General features: G+C 41.5%; 1 protein-coding gene and 1 long non-coding RNA gene across 12 annotated transcripts in view; one reads left to right on the forward strand and one right to left on the reverse strand.

Moving 5' to 3' along the window:
- The window catches only part of lef1 (lymphoid enhancer-binding factor 1), a 198,809-nt gene that overhangs the window by 152,328 nt on the left and 32,774 nt on the right, over positions 1–13,707 (reverse strand). The window lies entirely within an intron of this gene.
- Positions 1–13,707, forward strand: part of LOC138757825 (uncharacterized) — a 28,077-nt gene that overhangs the window by 7,633 nt on the left and 6,737 nt on the right. The gene's annotated exons all lie outside the window — the stretch shown is intronic.

The raw sequence follows: 13,707 nt of genomic DNA on the forward strand, positions 1-13,707 counted from the left end.
CTTCTGCCATTGCTGAATGGAAGTAGCCATGAGTTGGCAACAACTGTTAGTCCAAGTCCCCAGGTCAAGAAAAGTCATTACTTGATATCCAGTTGCTTCATAACTGCTACTGCATCTCTGAGAGCCAACATGGAATGTCAGATTCATTCCCAATACATGAACTGGACCCTCAACTACCTGGAAAGACTGCTTTCAATTATTGTTCTGCTACACTTCAAAAGATGCACAAGATGCAGTTAATCTACGGGAGCCCAGCCCGGTAGTGATATTTTTGTATGGGTTATTGACGCGTTAACCGTAAAATTAAATGTAATAAATTGAATATTTTGTTAGAGGTGAAATGTGTGTGTGGCAATACTTGAACATTACAACACAGAAAACAGGCGGCTTTCTAGTCTATTATTCTGCCTAGCCCTGCTGACCTATACCCAGTCCATAACCCTCCATACCTCTCCCATCCATGAAGAAATTCCCTCAATGTTCCCCATAAACTTCTCCTCCTTCACCCTCAATCCATGTCCTCTGGTATGTATCTCATCTAACCTCAGTGAAAAAGGCCTACTTTCATTTAGTCTATCTGTACCCATCATCATTTTCTACACCTCTTTCACAAACACAAGTGTGCTCAATTCCAGCATATTACAGGTACAGGTTGAGTACCCTGTATCTGAAGTTCCAAAAACCCAAAAAGATCCAAAAGCCAAACTTTTTTTTTTTAAGCACCGGCTTGACGTCACAAGTGTAAAAAAAATTCAACGCATTCAATCACGTGGGGCTTTGACGCTCTCTTGGTACCGGTTTGATTACAAAAACAGTAAAAAAACAACAAAATCTTTGCTTCTGGCCCGGATGATACTAAACAGAGCTGGGCCCAATTCTTCAGCTTAGACTGCAGCCAGAGTCGGCGACAATGACTTCATTCCCATCATCGGTGCGGTGCCGTCTGCGTCGAAGAAGTCACTTCGGGCTCCTGGGCAGGAGTGGGGATCGTAGTCGGAGACCGGCGGCGGTGGTCAGGGACAGGCAACGGAGATCTTTTTTTTGGTATGTATTGAACATTATTTCGTGTGAATTTTCATATCGTTGTTTGTTGCTGTTGTTAATAACTGCTGATACAAGTATACTGTTGATGCTACTGTGTTGCTTTTGGTTTTTATCCCGTTTTGTTCCAAAAACCAAAAAAAAAACCCAAAACTGAACAACATCTGGTCCCAAGCATTTCGGATATGGGGTATCAAACCTGTACTATATATTGTATATCTAAGGCACTGTATTGCCTTAGCGAAATACTATAGCCTCTTAAAAATAACCATATAACCGTTTACAGCACGGAAACAGGCCACGTCGGCCCTTCAAGTCCTTCAATTCAGCTTTAGTAAAATTAATGCTAAAATGTTGTAGCACCACTCCAATGTTGGGATTCTCCTGAATTAAACAGTTTTCTTCCATTCAAAACCAAGAACAGTTAACATGGAATCACAGAATTATTTCAACATTGAAAAAAGCCATTCAGTCCATTAAAAAGCTTCTTTCTCATAGCCTGTAAATTATTATATAATAAATGTCAATCAATTTATTTTTGAAAGCTCTGCTTGTCTCTTTCCACAGTTCAACAAGCTGTGAGTTCCAGATCATAACCATATCTGGTGTAAGAAACCTATTATCACACTTGGTTGTTACCTTTTAAATACGTGCTAATGTGAACAGCTTCCCTCTAAACCACTGCCTTCACATCCTCCTCTCCACCTTCATTGTTCCAAAGTGCAAACCCACTTCTTCAGTATAATCTTATAGCCGGACCGCCTCAAGTGGAAAATCCCTCCTGAAGTGAGGTGAGGAAAATAGAGTCAGAGGCAGTACCCCATTGGTAGTCAAACTTCAAAATATTCATCATTCATTGATATTCATCATTAAAAATATACAGTTCATCTCTGTTCAGGAGGCATAACACACAGCATATTGTAGCTGCAATACAATATACTCTGATTCCAAAATGAATTTCTACTGATGTCAATGGAGCTAGTTTGTACTGACACTACTATAAATAATGTTTCATGCTGCAAAATGGGGATGAAAATCCTAAATCACTTTAGAGACAAAGCAATCTAGCACCAAGATCTGCATAGTTCAACCTTGGCAGCTATTTTTCCACCCATCAGTGACAGATGCACAGACTTTGAGCTAGTTTGATGGGATAATGACATTGAGTTTATTGACATACACATTGTACAATGCACATTTGCACCTAAATTCTTATTTACTGTAGCTGAAAATGGTAATGGTAAACTAATTGAACTGATTTTAAAAAGACACTAAATATATACAACAGATGGATGATAAATATTCACAGTAATTCTTGTGCAACAAAAGTGACTTGCAATAGTACAGACATTTCTTTTGTGGTGCTCGAGCAGTCTTTAATGAGGGTACCAAGGGGAGGTTCAAGTGTCTAACAGCTGTTAGAAGGAATCTGTTCTTGAACCTGGAGGTGCTGGTCTTCAGGCTTCCGTACCTTCGACCCAAAGGTAGCAGTGAGAAGAGTTTGTGACGAGGGTGCTGATGGTCCTTTATGATATTGGATGCCTTCTTGAGGCAGCACTTCACAGAGGTGTCTGCAATGGACCTGGCTATGTTTGCTACCTTCTGTAGCCTTCCTGGGCACTTAAATTCCAAACGAGGTTGTGATGCAACCAGCCAGTGCACCTGTAGAAGTTTTTGAAAGCATGTGATGGCATGCTAAATCTCTTCAGATAAACGATTAATATCATTTTTCCTCCAACTACAGGGCGTCGACCCCCCCCCCACCTCCCCTGCCATTACCCAGTTTCCCATTTTTGTTTCAATTAAATTGAAGTTTGAGGTTACCCAAACTTTCTTCCAAATCCACCCATGAAGGAAATAAGGAGCATTTTTATTCAGATGCTTTTTGCTCACACCTTGAAGGGCTCAGGACCAACACTGCGTATATTCAAGAGGGAAATGTTTGTGTGTATTTTGGTTAATATGGTTCATAGTGTGAAAAATTTGTAAAAATATTTAAAAAAGGGCTCAGGACCAAAATGCCGGTTATATATCTTTACCACCTATGCATGCTGTGAGATCTGCTGAGTGCCTCCAGCATGTTTGCATTTTTACCGCAATCACTGCTTCTGCAGCCTTATATGTTTCACTCAATGTGCAAAGTTTTGGATGCATCATGCAGACTTCAGGAAATTAGGTTCCTGACTAAGTAATACTGGGTGTTTTTGTTGGAAGATAACTGGACATAACTATTCACAGTGTTACATTTCTTGTTTTTGATTGGAATATTTTGAAATGTCTAAAACATAATAGGTTTGACAGTAAAATTCCCTACTTTGCAAAACTGTCTGCTCCCAACTCATTTATAACATGGCATAAAAATGTCAAATGCAGCTCGTTATGTTGTACATCAGGACAACACATCTCAAAAAATTAATCCTTCCAATTATAGAGCCTTTTAAAGTGAGTTGTTAGAGACAGAGGAAAGCTAAATGGCACAGAATTGGGACCATCATACCAGTATTGATGTCCAAAGCCTTCTCTCCTTTGCTCTTTCTCACAGCTCCAAATTTCTCTTTCATTTATGTTTCATCTGACTGTTGAATCCAATTCCATCACTCTAGCATCACAGATCGACGTGCAAAAATCATTTGCTCATCTAGTCACTTATTCCTTTGCCCAAGAGCTTGACTCTGTGTCCCCTGGATTCTGTTGTCAATTATCATTCTCTCTTTTTCTACCACCTATACTAAAATCTAACATAATTTTGAATTCCTGTTAAATCTCTTCTGTCCCCTCTGTAAAACACCTTGCTCCTACAATCTCCAGGCAACTGTGGGTGATCACTACTGGTACCACTGTAGTACATTTTTTCGGTACCAAGTTCACAGGCAGCAAATTACTTGGCAATGAGGTAAAGCACAAGACAGGAACCAAGTAGCCCATGGCAATGAGTCTGTTCATCTAATTTTAGTTCAGGGATAAATGTTGGACAGGACTTTTCAAATGGTACCAGTGGGTTCTTGCATCTCCTTTAGAGAGTGTGTGGCTTTGTCTAATTTGTCGGCAAGGCATTTCTTCAGTGTTATTCTGGACCATCAGTATGGATGGTTTGGTCAGATTTCTAGAGTGGGACATGAATCTGCTTCCACCCACTCTGAGAAATGTAACCAACTGAGCCAAATCACACTCCAACTCTACAACGTGGAAAGATGTTAGAACTTTACTTCAGTTGCTCTGACAATCCCTAACCCCGTGTTGAATTTAACAGCTTTGGCACACAAGAAAGAGGACTAAACTCAGTAAATGCTTGAAATACCAAAGGGCTCTGGTAGCTTCAATAAAGAAAGAAGTAATTAACATTTTTTCAGAATAATCATCAATCTGAAACATTAATTGCTTCTCTCTACAGCTGATGAGCACTCTGTTGAGTATTTCCAGCAGTCTTTATTCTATTCCAGATTTTCAGCAGGTGCAATTTTTTGACTTGGAAAGAGACAGGTTTGCTGTCTGGGTTAATAGCTGATGATGTGGTCATCTCAGTCTCTTGCTTGTTCCAGATGGTTGCTCAATTATTGCATGTACATTTTACTTAGAAAATGTAGAGCAAACCACTTCTGAATCAATGATCAATTCAGATTACTTTTAGATTTTGGAATACATTGCATTTCAGGCCAGAATGGAACGTCAACGCACAGATTAGCAAATTATCCCTTAGAATTCCTGATACGTCCTAGGCCGTGTTTCTACTGAGCGATGAAAATTCGGGGCAATGCAAGGTGATGCGAGGTAACACCTCGAATTTTTCCTCAGTAGAAACGCATCGGGTAGTGACCGATGCGCGGTGATGCGAGGTGCTCCGTCGTCCACCTTTTGAGGTGGTCGATGTGCGATGATGCGAGGGATGATTTTTCAGTAGAAACACAGCGAGTAATGAATTTGCGGTGTACCGGAAGTCTCGATTTTTCACCCGCGCTTTTCAATTGATCATCGCATGCACGCACCGGCACAGCGCATTATCTTATTGCGTATATATACTGCACAAGCTAGCTAGCTATACTGCCTCCGCTGTTCCTTTGTGTATCGTTAAATTGGAGTAATTTCCCTGGACAAATATCAAGTTTGTCTGTCGTTATAATAACTTTTTCGTTTCTTCGTTGGAATATGTCGGACAGTATCAACTGGACATTTGATCTTCAGCGATTCTTGATCACAAAATGGCAGGAAATGATGGTGAAGGGCATTTTGGATGGGAAAACAAAACGACCTGATATGTGACCTTAAAATACGCGACTTCCTGGTCACCTCGCATCGCCCAGCATCACCTCGCATCGCCCCGCATCGCCTCGCATTGCCCCGCATCACCGTGTATTTATCGCTCAGTAGAAACAGTTCGGGTAGTCGTAAAATACAAGGTGATGCGGGGGACAAAAATTTGCGGTGATGCGAGGTGATGCGGGGTGATATGAGGTGTCCCAGTAGAAACACGAACCTAGAGATGGCATATTTCAGGATACCTTATCCAGACCCATATTAGAAAACTGGATAAACCAACAAGCTTCAGATTTGTTGAGGCTGTTGCCTCAGTGATAGGCGGCTTGGCTGTGAGACCTTAACTTAAGAGTTTGGTACAAAAGATGAGGCTGTACTTCGCTTCCAAACCGTTGGGTGTCCCTTCTTTAGGATGAGATGTTAAATCAAAGCCTCAACTCCCTTTTAAGTCTCATGATCCTGCAGTCCCATTTCAAATAAGGGCAGGAGAACTAACCAAGCTCTATACCCACCAATTCCTCTAAGAAAAAATGAATATCTGTTCAATGGTGATTAATGAATTTACTCTGCATACATTGACAACCAGCTCCCTACACTTAAACTTGCCCTGTATTTCAAAGGCGCTGACCGTGAAACATATTGGGGTATCTGAGATCATTAACCGTAAATGTAATTTTTCTTTATCACCTTTAACTGCTTGTCCAATGTCCCCCATCACCAAGGTTGATAGGCATCCCAATAATATAAAGCAGGGAAAGCACAAAGAGAAATTGCACTCTTAAACCTGAACGTTTTAACATGGCAAAATAAAAGGCATCCAAGGTAAGATTTGCACTTAATTTGTTTGCCTTGATATTTATTCCCAATCTAAGTGCTAAATATAAAATTATACCATGTGCTGCAACACAAATTCAAAGATTAATTTCAAATGATATTTATTTGTTCTGCACATGCCTGTCTGAACCTGAGTGAGTCCAGTTACCTGATTGTGAACAATGAATTGTTTCTAATCCAAGTGCAATTCATTTCCACAGATAACACCAACAGTGTGCATGTTCGTGTGAACACACACACCAGAATCAGATATTTTGGCATTTGCATTTTGGTGACAGACATTTTGGTGAAAAAAACCAAGACTTTTGTAGCCTTTCGGACATTTTGGCACTCGCATTTGTCAACAGACATGGTCATTTAATTTATTATATTTAAATTATTAATTTATTATAATTTTGTTTAGGGTTACCTGTCTACCTGCGGTGACATCTCTGCACTCCCCTCTCCCTGGAATGACATCTCCACAGTCCCCTCACCCAGCAATTAAATCGACCTAAATGTTAGCCCTAAAATGTCCAGTGCCAAATTGTGGACGTCAAAATGTCCTAGTACACAGACACCCATGTGTGCACGTACGCGCGCACACATACACACAAATTTAGTGTGTCTCTTTATGTTGCTAACATCTTGAATAATTGGAAACTACAAAAGATATTCTTGATAAATAATATTATGCAGAGGTTTCTGGGCTGTCTGACATTTTTTATAAGCTGTCTATTCACAAACTCCCAGCTGCTTTGAAGTCTACTAGGTGATTTAATAATGGTAGGGAACAAGAATATACAATGTCAACTTGGCAGTCGCTCTCTCTTTCATTGGCATTGCCACCTCTCAATGCATGTACTGTTCCTTTAAACATCCTTTGTTGGTTTACTCAAAACAAAGACCTTCCATCCCACATGTTGTAGAACTCTAAATTAAGTGGCTAAAATAGCAAAATAGTGCCAAAGTACTCTGAAATTTATTTTTTTGTTGTTTTTAAAAGTACACTAATATTATAAAATGAGGAAAAATGCAAAATTGCTAACCATATCATAATTCATTGAATAAAAGACGAAGAAAGGAAATTAATTTGGCTTTTTTCTGTGGATTTTGCTATTAATAAGCGTACCTGAAAAATGTAACACCGTATTCTAGGCTGTTCTGTGCATGTGACATTGTTCAGCAGGACGGTGTTATATATGTGACATTACTCATTGAGAGTATGTTGTAAAAATGTAATTATTCACTAATTAGTTTGTTGCATGTATAAAATTACTCATCACAGGTGTTGAACAATTTACCATGTCCTGTGTAGTACACGTGAACATTGTTTAGCAGGGTGGAACTCTGTGGTGTGTCTTTGCATTGTAGGTTGGACATTACTTATCAGGGTTCAGTCAACCTGTAAAATTGTTTATCAGATAAATTCTGTAGCTATAAAACTGCAAATGAAATCAACACAGGACTCTAGATCAAGCAAATGCAAACGTGAAAGCAAAGGAGTTGGCAAACGTGTTCCCTGATAAGATATTATTTGTTGATGTTGTTTTAGAGCCACTTCATCTTCACACTTGCCCTCTGCATTCCCGTGGCTTTCATTCCAGCATCAGCTTCACCATTCTTGTACCTTTCCTTTCATCTTTAGATAACTGCACCCGGGGACTGAGTGGATTGATTTTTTGTTTTGACTCATTGTTTGAAGATCAGTACTCAAAGTGACTCGCTGTCTCTGATGTCTAACCTTAAGCAGCATAAAAGGCTTTACCTGATTCTATAGACCATCAGCCAGAGACTCTATAGCCTTTCAGCTGTCATTCTCCACTGTTTCTGCAGAGAGTACATTTTACAGATAAAAGAAAAATGTATTCTTCCCCTGCGCTGTAAGTAATATGCAGGATGCAGACGGCATTAGAAGTGTTATTATGTTCTATACTTTGCACATAAGAGACCTAATCATATCCCTTTTCTTTTCAGTTCTTAACCCTCCTGTACAAAAATATTTTGTAAAAAGCCCTCGGCCAAGAAGAAAACAATTTTCCAAGGTGGAAAAACAGGGATACATTTGAGTACACTGGAGTAACCCAGTTGAGTAAGAAAGCCCTTTATCATCAGTGCAGTTTAAAAGCCCTGAAGAAAGAAAATTTTGGCTCCACGATGACACTGTTTGAATCATTTACAGACCTCGGTATTGCACAGATACTTCACTGAATAAAAGATCAACATTATGAAATGAAATTCTACATGACACGGCGGTCTTTGGAAATACTAGAAAGTGTATATTATATTTTTCAATGCTTCACTGGCTGATCTCTCATTTTCATTTGTCTGAACACAAACTTGTCCATAACTCTGCATTTCCTTATTTTAGTCATCTTTCTGTGCATGTTGATGGACAAGCATCCCCAGTTCAGCAAAGTGTCCGTTTTTAAAACTCTCAGCCTCTTTTCCCCATCTCCACCAGCCCTGCTACCCTTCACGATCTCAGCATTCATTGAGCTACGCAGCATAGAAACAGGCCATTTGACCAAACTCATCCTTGCCGTCCAAGTTGTCTATCAGAACGAGTTCAACTTGCTCGCACTTGGACTATATCCCTCTTTCTTCTTTGGCTTGGCTTCACGGACGAAGATTTATGGAGGGGTAAATGTCCACGTCAGCTGCAGGCTCGTTGGTGACTGACAAGTCCGACACGTGACAGGCAGGCACGTTTGCAAGGGAAAATTGATTGGTTGGGGGTTGGGTGTTGGGTTTTTCCTCCTTTGTCTTTTGTCAGTGAGGTGGGCTCTGCGGTCTTCTTCAAAGGAGGTTGCTGCCCGCCAAACTGTGAGGCGCTAAGATGCACGGTTGGAGGCGCGATCAGCCCACTGGCAATGTGGCAGGCACCAAGAGATTTCTTTAGGCAGTCCTTGTACCTCTTCTTTGGTGCACCTCAGTCTCGGTGGCCGGTGGAGAGCTCGCCATATGGTTATATCCCTCTAATCCTGTACGATTAACCTCCAAGGCTCAACAGTGAAGGTTTGAAAGAGGGAAAGTGGCAGCGATGACAGAGCTGCTGCAAAAGTTATGCTGCTACTGATGTGGAATGAGGGGAGTGGGGAATGGAGACACAGAAATCCTCCATAGGGTCCTACTGTCCATGCATGATGCCCCGCTGCTTAAAGGGGACATTGGTGCTTTTTGTCATCTTGAAATCGCGGAGGTCCATGCCCAAGAAGGCTGAACCCATGACTAGCAGTGGACCAATGCAGAGCATCAGAACAGGAGTACTTCCCCACCTCTCCCTCTGTTGAAAAGGAGCAGCCTGGGAGAGGAACATACAAAGAAGGTGACCACAGCAGTGGACCGGTGAGGGGATCAGTGGCTGAAGAAACCACACAAACTGCTGGTGACTGATGAATGAGGGACGCACACAGGGTGGTGGAGACTGGCTCATGTCAGCCAGATATCCAGACTGAAGTTTGAGGGTGCCGTAGGGCAAGGAGGGCTCATTGATTATTCAGGAATCTGACGGCAGCGGGGAAAAAACTATCCTTGTGCAGTTGAGTGCTCATCTTTAGGCTCCTGTACCTTTACCCCAATGGTAGCAGACTGAAGAGGGCATGGCCTGGGTGGTAGGGTCTTTGAAGATAGAGGCTGCTTTTTACACTGCCTCATGTAGATGTCCTCGATGAAGTGAAGTCTGGTGCCTGTGATGTCACAGACCGAGTTAACAACCCTCTGGAGTATATTCCTGTCCTGAGACTGGCACCTCCATACCAGGCAGTGATGCAACCAGCCAGAATGCTCTCCACGGTACACCTGTAGATGCTTTCAGTGGCATGCCTAATCTCTTTAGACACCTCAAAAAGTATAATAACTGGCGAGCCTTCTTTGTGATTGCATCAACATGGAGGGTCCAGCACAGATCCCAGGAGATGTTGACAACCAGGATTTTGACACTCGGTGTCTTTAAGGGAACTGTCTTTTCCTTCTCTTTCCCTTATCAAGTAGGCACTAGATAATGCTAGTGGTACTTCTTTGAATGCCTTTATAGCAGATAAAAGTTGATGAATTTTGTGCATTACAGTAAAATCCCTTTTATCCAGAATTCAAGCAACCAACAGCCAAGCAATCGGCCAAAAAAAACGCTAAAAATAAATAGATTTTAAAAATGGAAATTTAAAATTGGCGTGCTCTCTGATCATGCAATATGCAATCTCAAACAATTGGAAAATTCACTTATCCAGCATGTACCCCATTGATGCCAGTTACCAGGGCTTTCACTGTATTACATTTTTGAATTTGAATCTTGGGATCTTTAGATCTTTAAATATCCTCATCTGATGAAAATGAGACTGTGTCAATATCAATTTGGTTTTGATCTTAACATTGCCTCATCATAGGAGATCAACTGGAGCAATAAGATCCAGTCTCTGGTCAATCCATGCTCTTAAAACAGTAAACGGACTCAGATTCTCCAGAATTGGTCCTCAGTTCATCCCTGCTTCTCTGTTCTTCACTTCACCACTAGGGAACATATTTGTCACCCTATCAGTAGAAGGTGTGTGGTATGCTTGGGTTCTTTGGCTGGGTATTGAGAATAAGTCATGTTACAATGTAAAGAACACACAGAGTATTTATTATGTGTAATTCTAACTGCCTCATCACTGGAAGAACGTGAAGGCTTTGGAAAGGGTTCAGTAAAGATTTACCAGGATGTTGTCTGAACTAAAGGGTATGAACTATGAAAAGAGTTTGGACATTTTGGGCTGCTTCCTCTGGAACGTTAGAGACTGTGGGATGACCTAATGGGAGTTTTATTACTTTGAGAGACTTTGATAGAGTAGCCAGTCAGAATCCCTTTCGCAGGGTAAAAATGACACAGCCAAGAGCAGTGGTTTTCAACCTTTTTCTTTCCACTCACATTCCACCTCAAGTAATCCTTATGCCATCAGTGCTCTGTGATTAGTAAGGGATTACTTAAAGTGATATATGGAAGGAGAATAAAGGTTGCTCTAGACCCATTGTTACTGAAAGTTTTGCTTGATAAAAATTGTCATTGACCCATTTCCTTTGGAGTTATGAAACCGTGCACATTACGAGTCAATTAGGTACGATTAAAACAGTGGTTTTCAAACTTTTTCTTTCCACTCACATGCCACCTTAACTCTTTCTTCTCTCTTTGGCTTGGCTTCGCGGACGAAGATTTATGGAGGGGGTAAAAAGTCCACGTCAGCTGCAGGCTCGTTTGTGGCTGACAAGTCCGATGCGGGACAGGCAGACACGATTGCAGCGGTTGCAAGGGAAAATTGGTTGGTTGGGGTTGGGTGTTGGGTTTTTCCTCCTTTGCCTTTTGTGAGTGAGGTGGGCTCTGCGGTCTTCTTCAAAGGAGGTTGCTGCCCGCCAAACTGTGAGGCGCCAAGATGCACGGTTTGAGGCGTTATCAGCCCACTGGCGGTGGTCAATGTGGCAGGCACCAAGAGATTTCTTTAGGCAGTCCTTGTACCTTAACTAATCCCTTACTAATCACAGAGCATCTATGGCATAGACTTAAGGTGGTACGTGAGTGGAAATAAAAAGTCTGAAAACTACTGTCGTAGAGGATATGCATTTAAGGTGAGAGTCAGCAAGTTCAAGGGAGATGTGTATGGCAAGTTTTTAATTTACAGAGAGTGGTGGGTGCCTGGAATAGGCTACCAGGTGTAGTGGTATAACCTGATGCTATAGTAGTGTTTAAAAAGCTTCCAGATACACGCATGAATATGCAGGCAATAGAGGGGTTTGTGCAAGCAATGGGGCTCTAGTTTAACATAACATATAACATAACAATTACAGCACGGAAACAGGCCATTAGGCCCTTCTAGTCTGAACCGAACCAAACACCCCTCTCTAGTCCCACCTCCCTGCACAATGCCCATAACCCTCCATCTTCTTCTCATCCACAGACCTGTCCAACCTTTTCTTAAATAATACAATTGACTCCGCCGCCACTATTTCTCCCGGAAGATCATTCCACACGGCTACCACTCTCTGAGCAAAGAATTTGGGCATCACATTCAGAGGAGTCGTGGACTGAAGACCCCATTCCTGTGATATACTGTTCTATGACTGTGGCCTCAGCCCAGGGATTCCCTCCCTAAATACCCTTAATAGAAAGAAGCAGAGCAAACATTGTGCATGGACAGCTACCATGCACTGCAGTGGCCAGCTTTTAAATCCATAGGCTGCAGGATAAAGATTGGTTATTCTTAAATGTAAATAAAAAGCTCTTTAAAATCAACCCCTTCAATCATGATTTTGGTGATTTTTCTTAAAACCTATGATTTAGAAAACATGCTGGCAAAGCAATCATGGTTATTTTATACATGATAGATGCTATCATGTTGCAACTCCAATAATATTTGATTTAGAAAACATGCTGGCAAGGCAATCATGGTTATTTTATACATGATAGATGCTATCATGTTGCAACTCCAATAATATTTTCTCCACAATGCCATCTCCACACATTTGATTCCAGCTAATGAGATTAGTATCCCAAGGGCGAGGGAAGCAGGAATGCCCAAGATGAACCATGACCAACTTCCAAAGGGAGGGAGTAAAGAGCAACAATTGAGAGTAGGAGCTCTCTCCCCGTACTCCTCCAGCCGATCTTCCACTAGCAGCCTCTCAGATTTCTCTCAAGTTCAAGTCTATTATCATCTGATACATACACAACCCGATGAAACAGCGTCTCTCCAGACCATGGTGCGCACACACACACACACACACACACACACACACACACACACACACACACACACACACACACACACACACACACACACACACACACACACACACACACAATAATCACAAATGGTTAAAGCAGCTGACAATACATGATCCCAGGACCTTCTGTTCACTTCTGACTCAAAATAATCTTCATGTGGCATTTAAAATCTGTTACTGGATGGATCTTTGACAAAGACCTCTCCATCCTCTTCAGATGAATGTGAAATATCTCGTGATTATTTAAAGAGCTGGGAAGTTCTCCCCGACCAATATTTATCCTTCTGCCTCTGTATAAAAACTGACTACTGCTGTGCACGGTAACTTGACGTGCACAAAGAATTGCTACAATACCCTTCAAGAAAAAGCCACTGGAGATAATTCCACAGCCCATTATTTTAACTTTCTGTGGTTAGGATGTGTTCTACCTTAGATCTGGCTAGGCATCAGGGAGTGTAGCGTGCTTGGATATTACCAGATGCCCAAAACAGGGGGAACAGCTAGCAAAGTGTAAAATAATGCCCAGATGGCCACAGGTTGACATAAAGTATTGAGCTGTGTTGTCCCCACGGTCAAATCAGCAGCTGTATCCTTGAGTCAAGACTTACATATAAAGTTTATCCACATGGGCAATATGCTTAGGAAACCATATCACCTGCAGACAAAGCTAAAAGTGGTTTTTGCTTACAATCACTAAATAAGTGCCACAATATCCCTTCCACACATTCAGTGACAGAAACTGGGTGTATGGGAAGAGAGTACAATTGTCGGCACTACACTACTCCGCACACACTCAGTCTGAGCAACCAGTGATGAATTTCTCCCCCTGTAGAAGCAGAGGAAACTAAA

This window comes from Narcine bancroftii, chromosome 3 (genome assembly GCF_036971445.1).
Source record: "Narcine bancroftii isolate sNarBan1 chromosome 3, sNarBan1.hap1, whole genome shotgun sequence".
NCBI classification, from domain to species: domain Eukaryota; kingdom Metazoa; phylum Chordata; class Chondrichthyes; order Torpediniformes; family Narcinidae; genus Narcine; species Narcine bancroftii.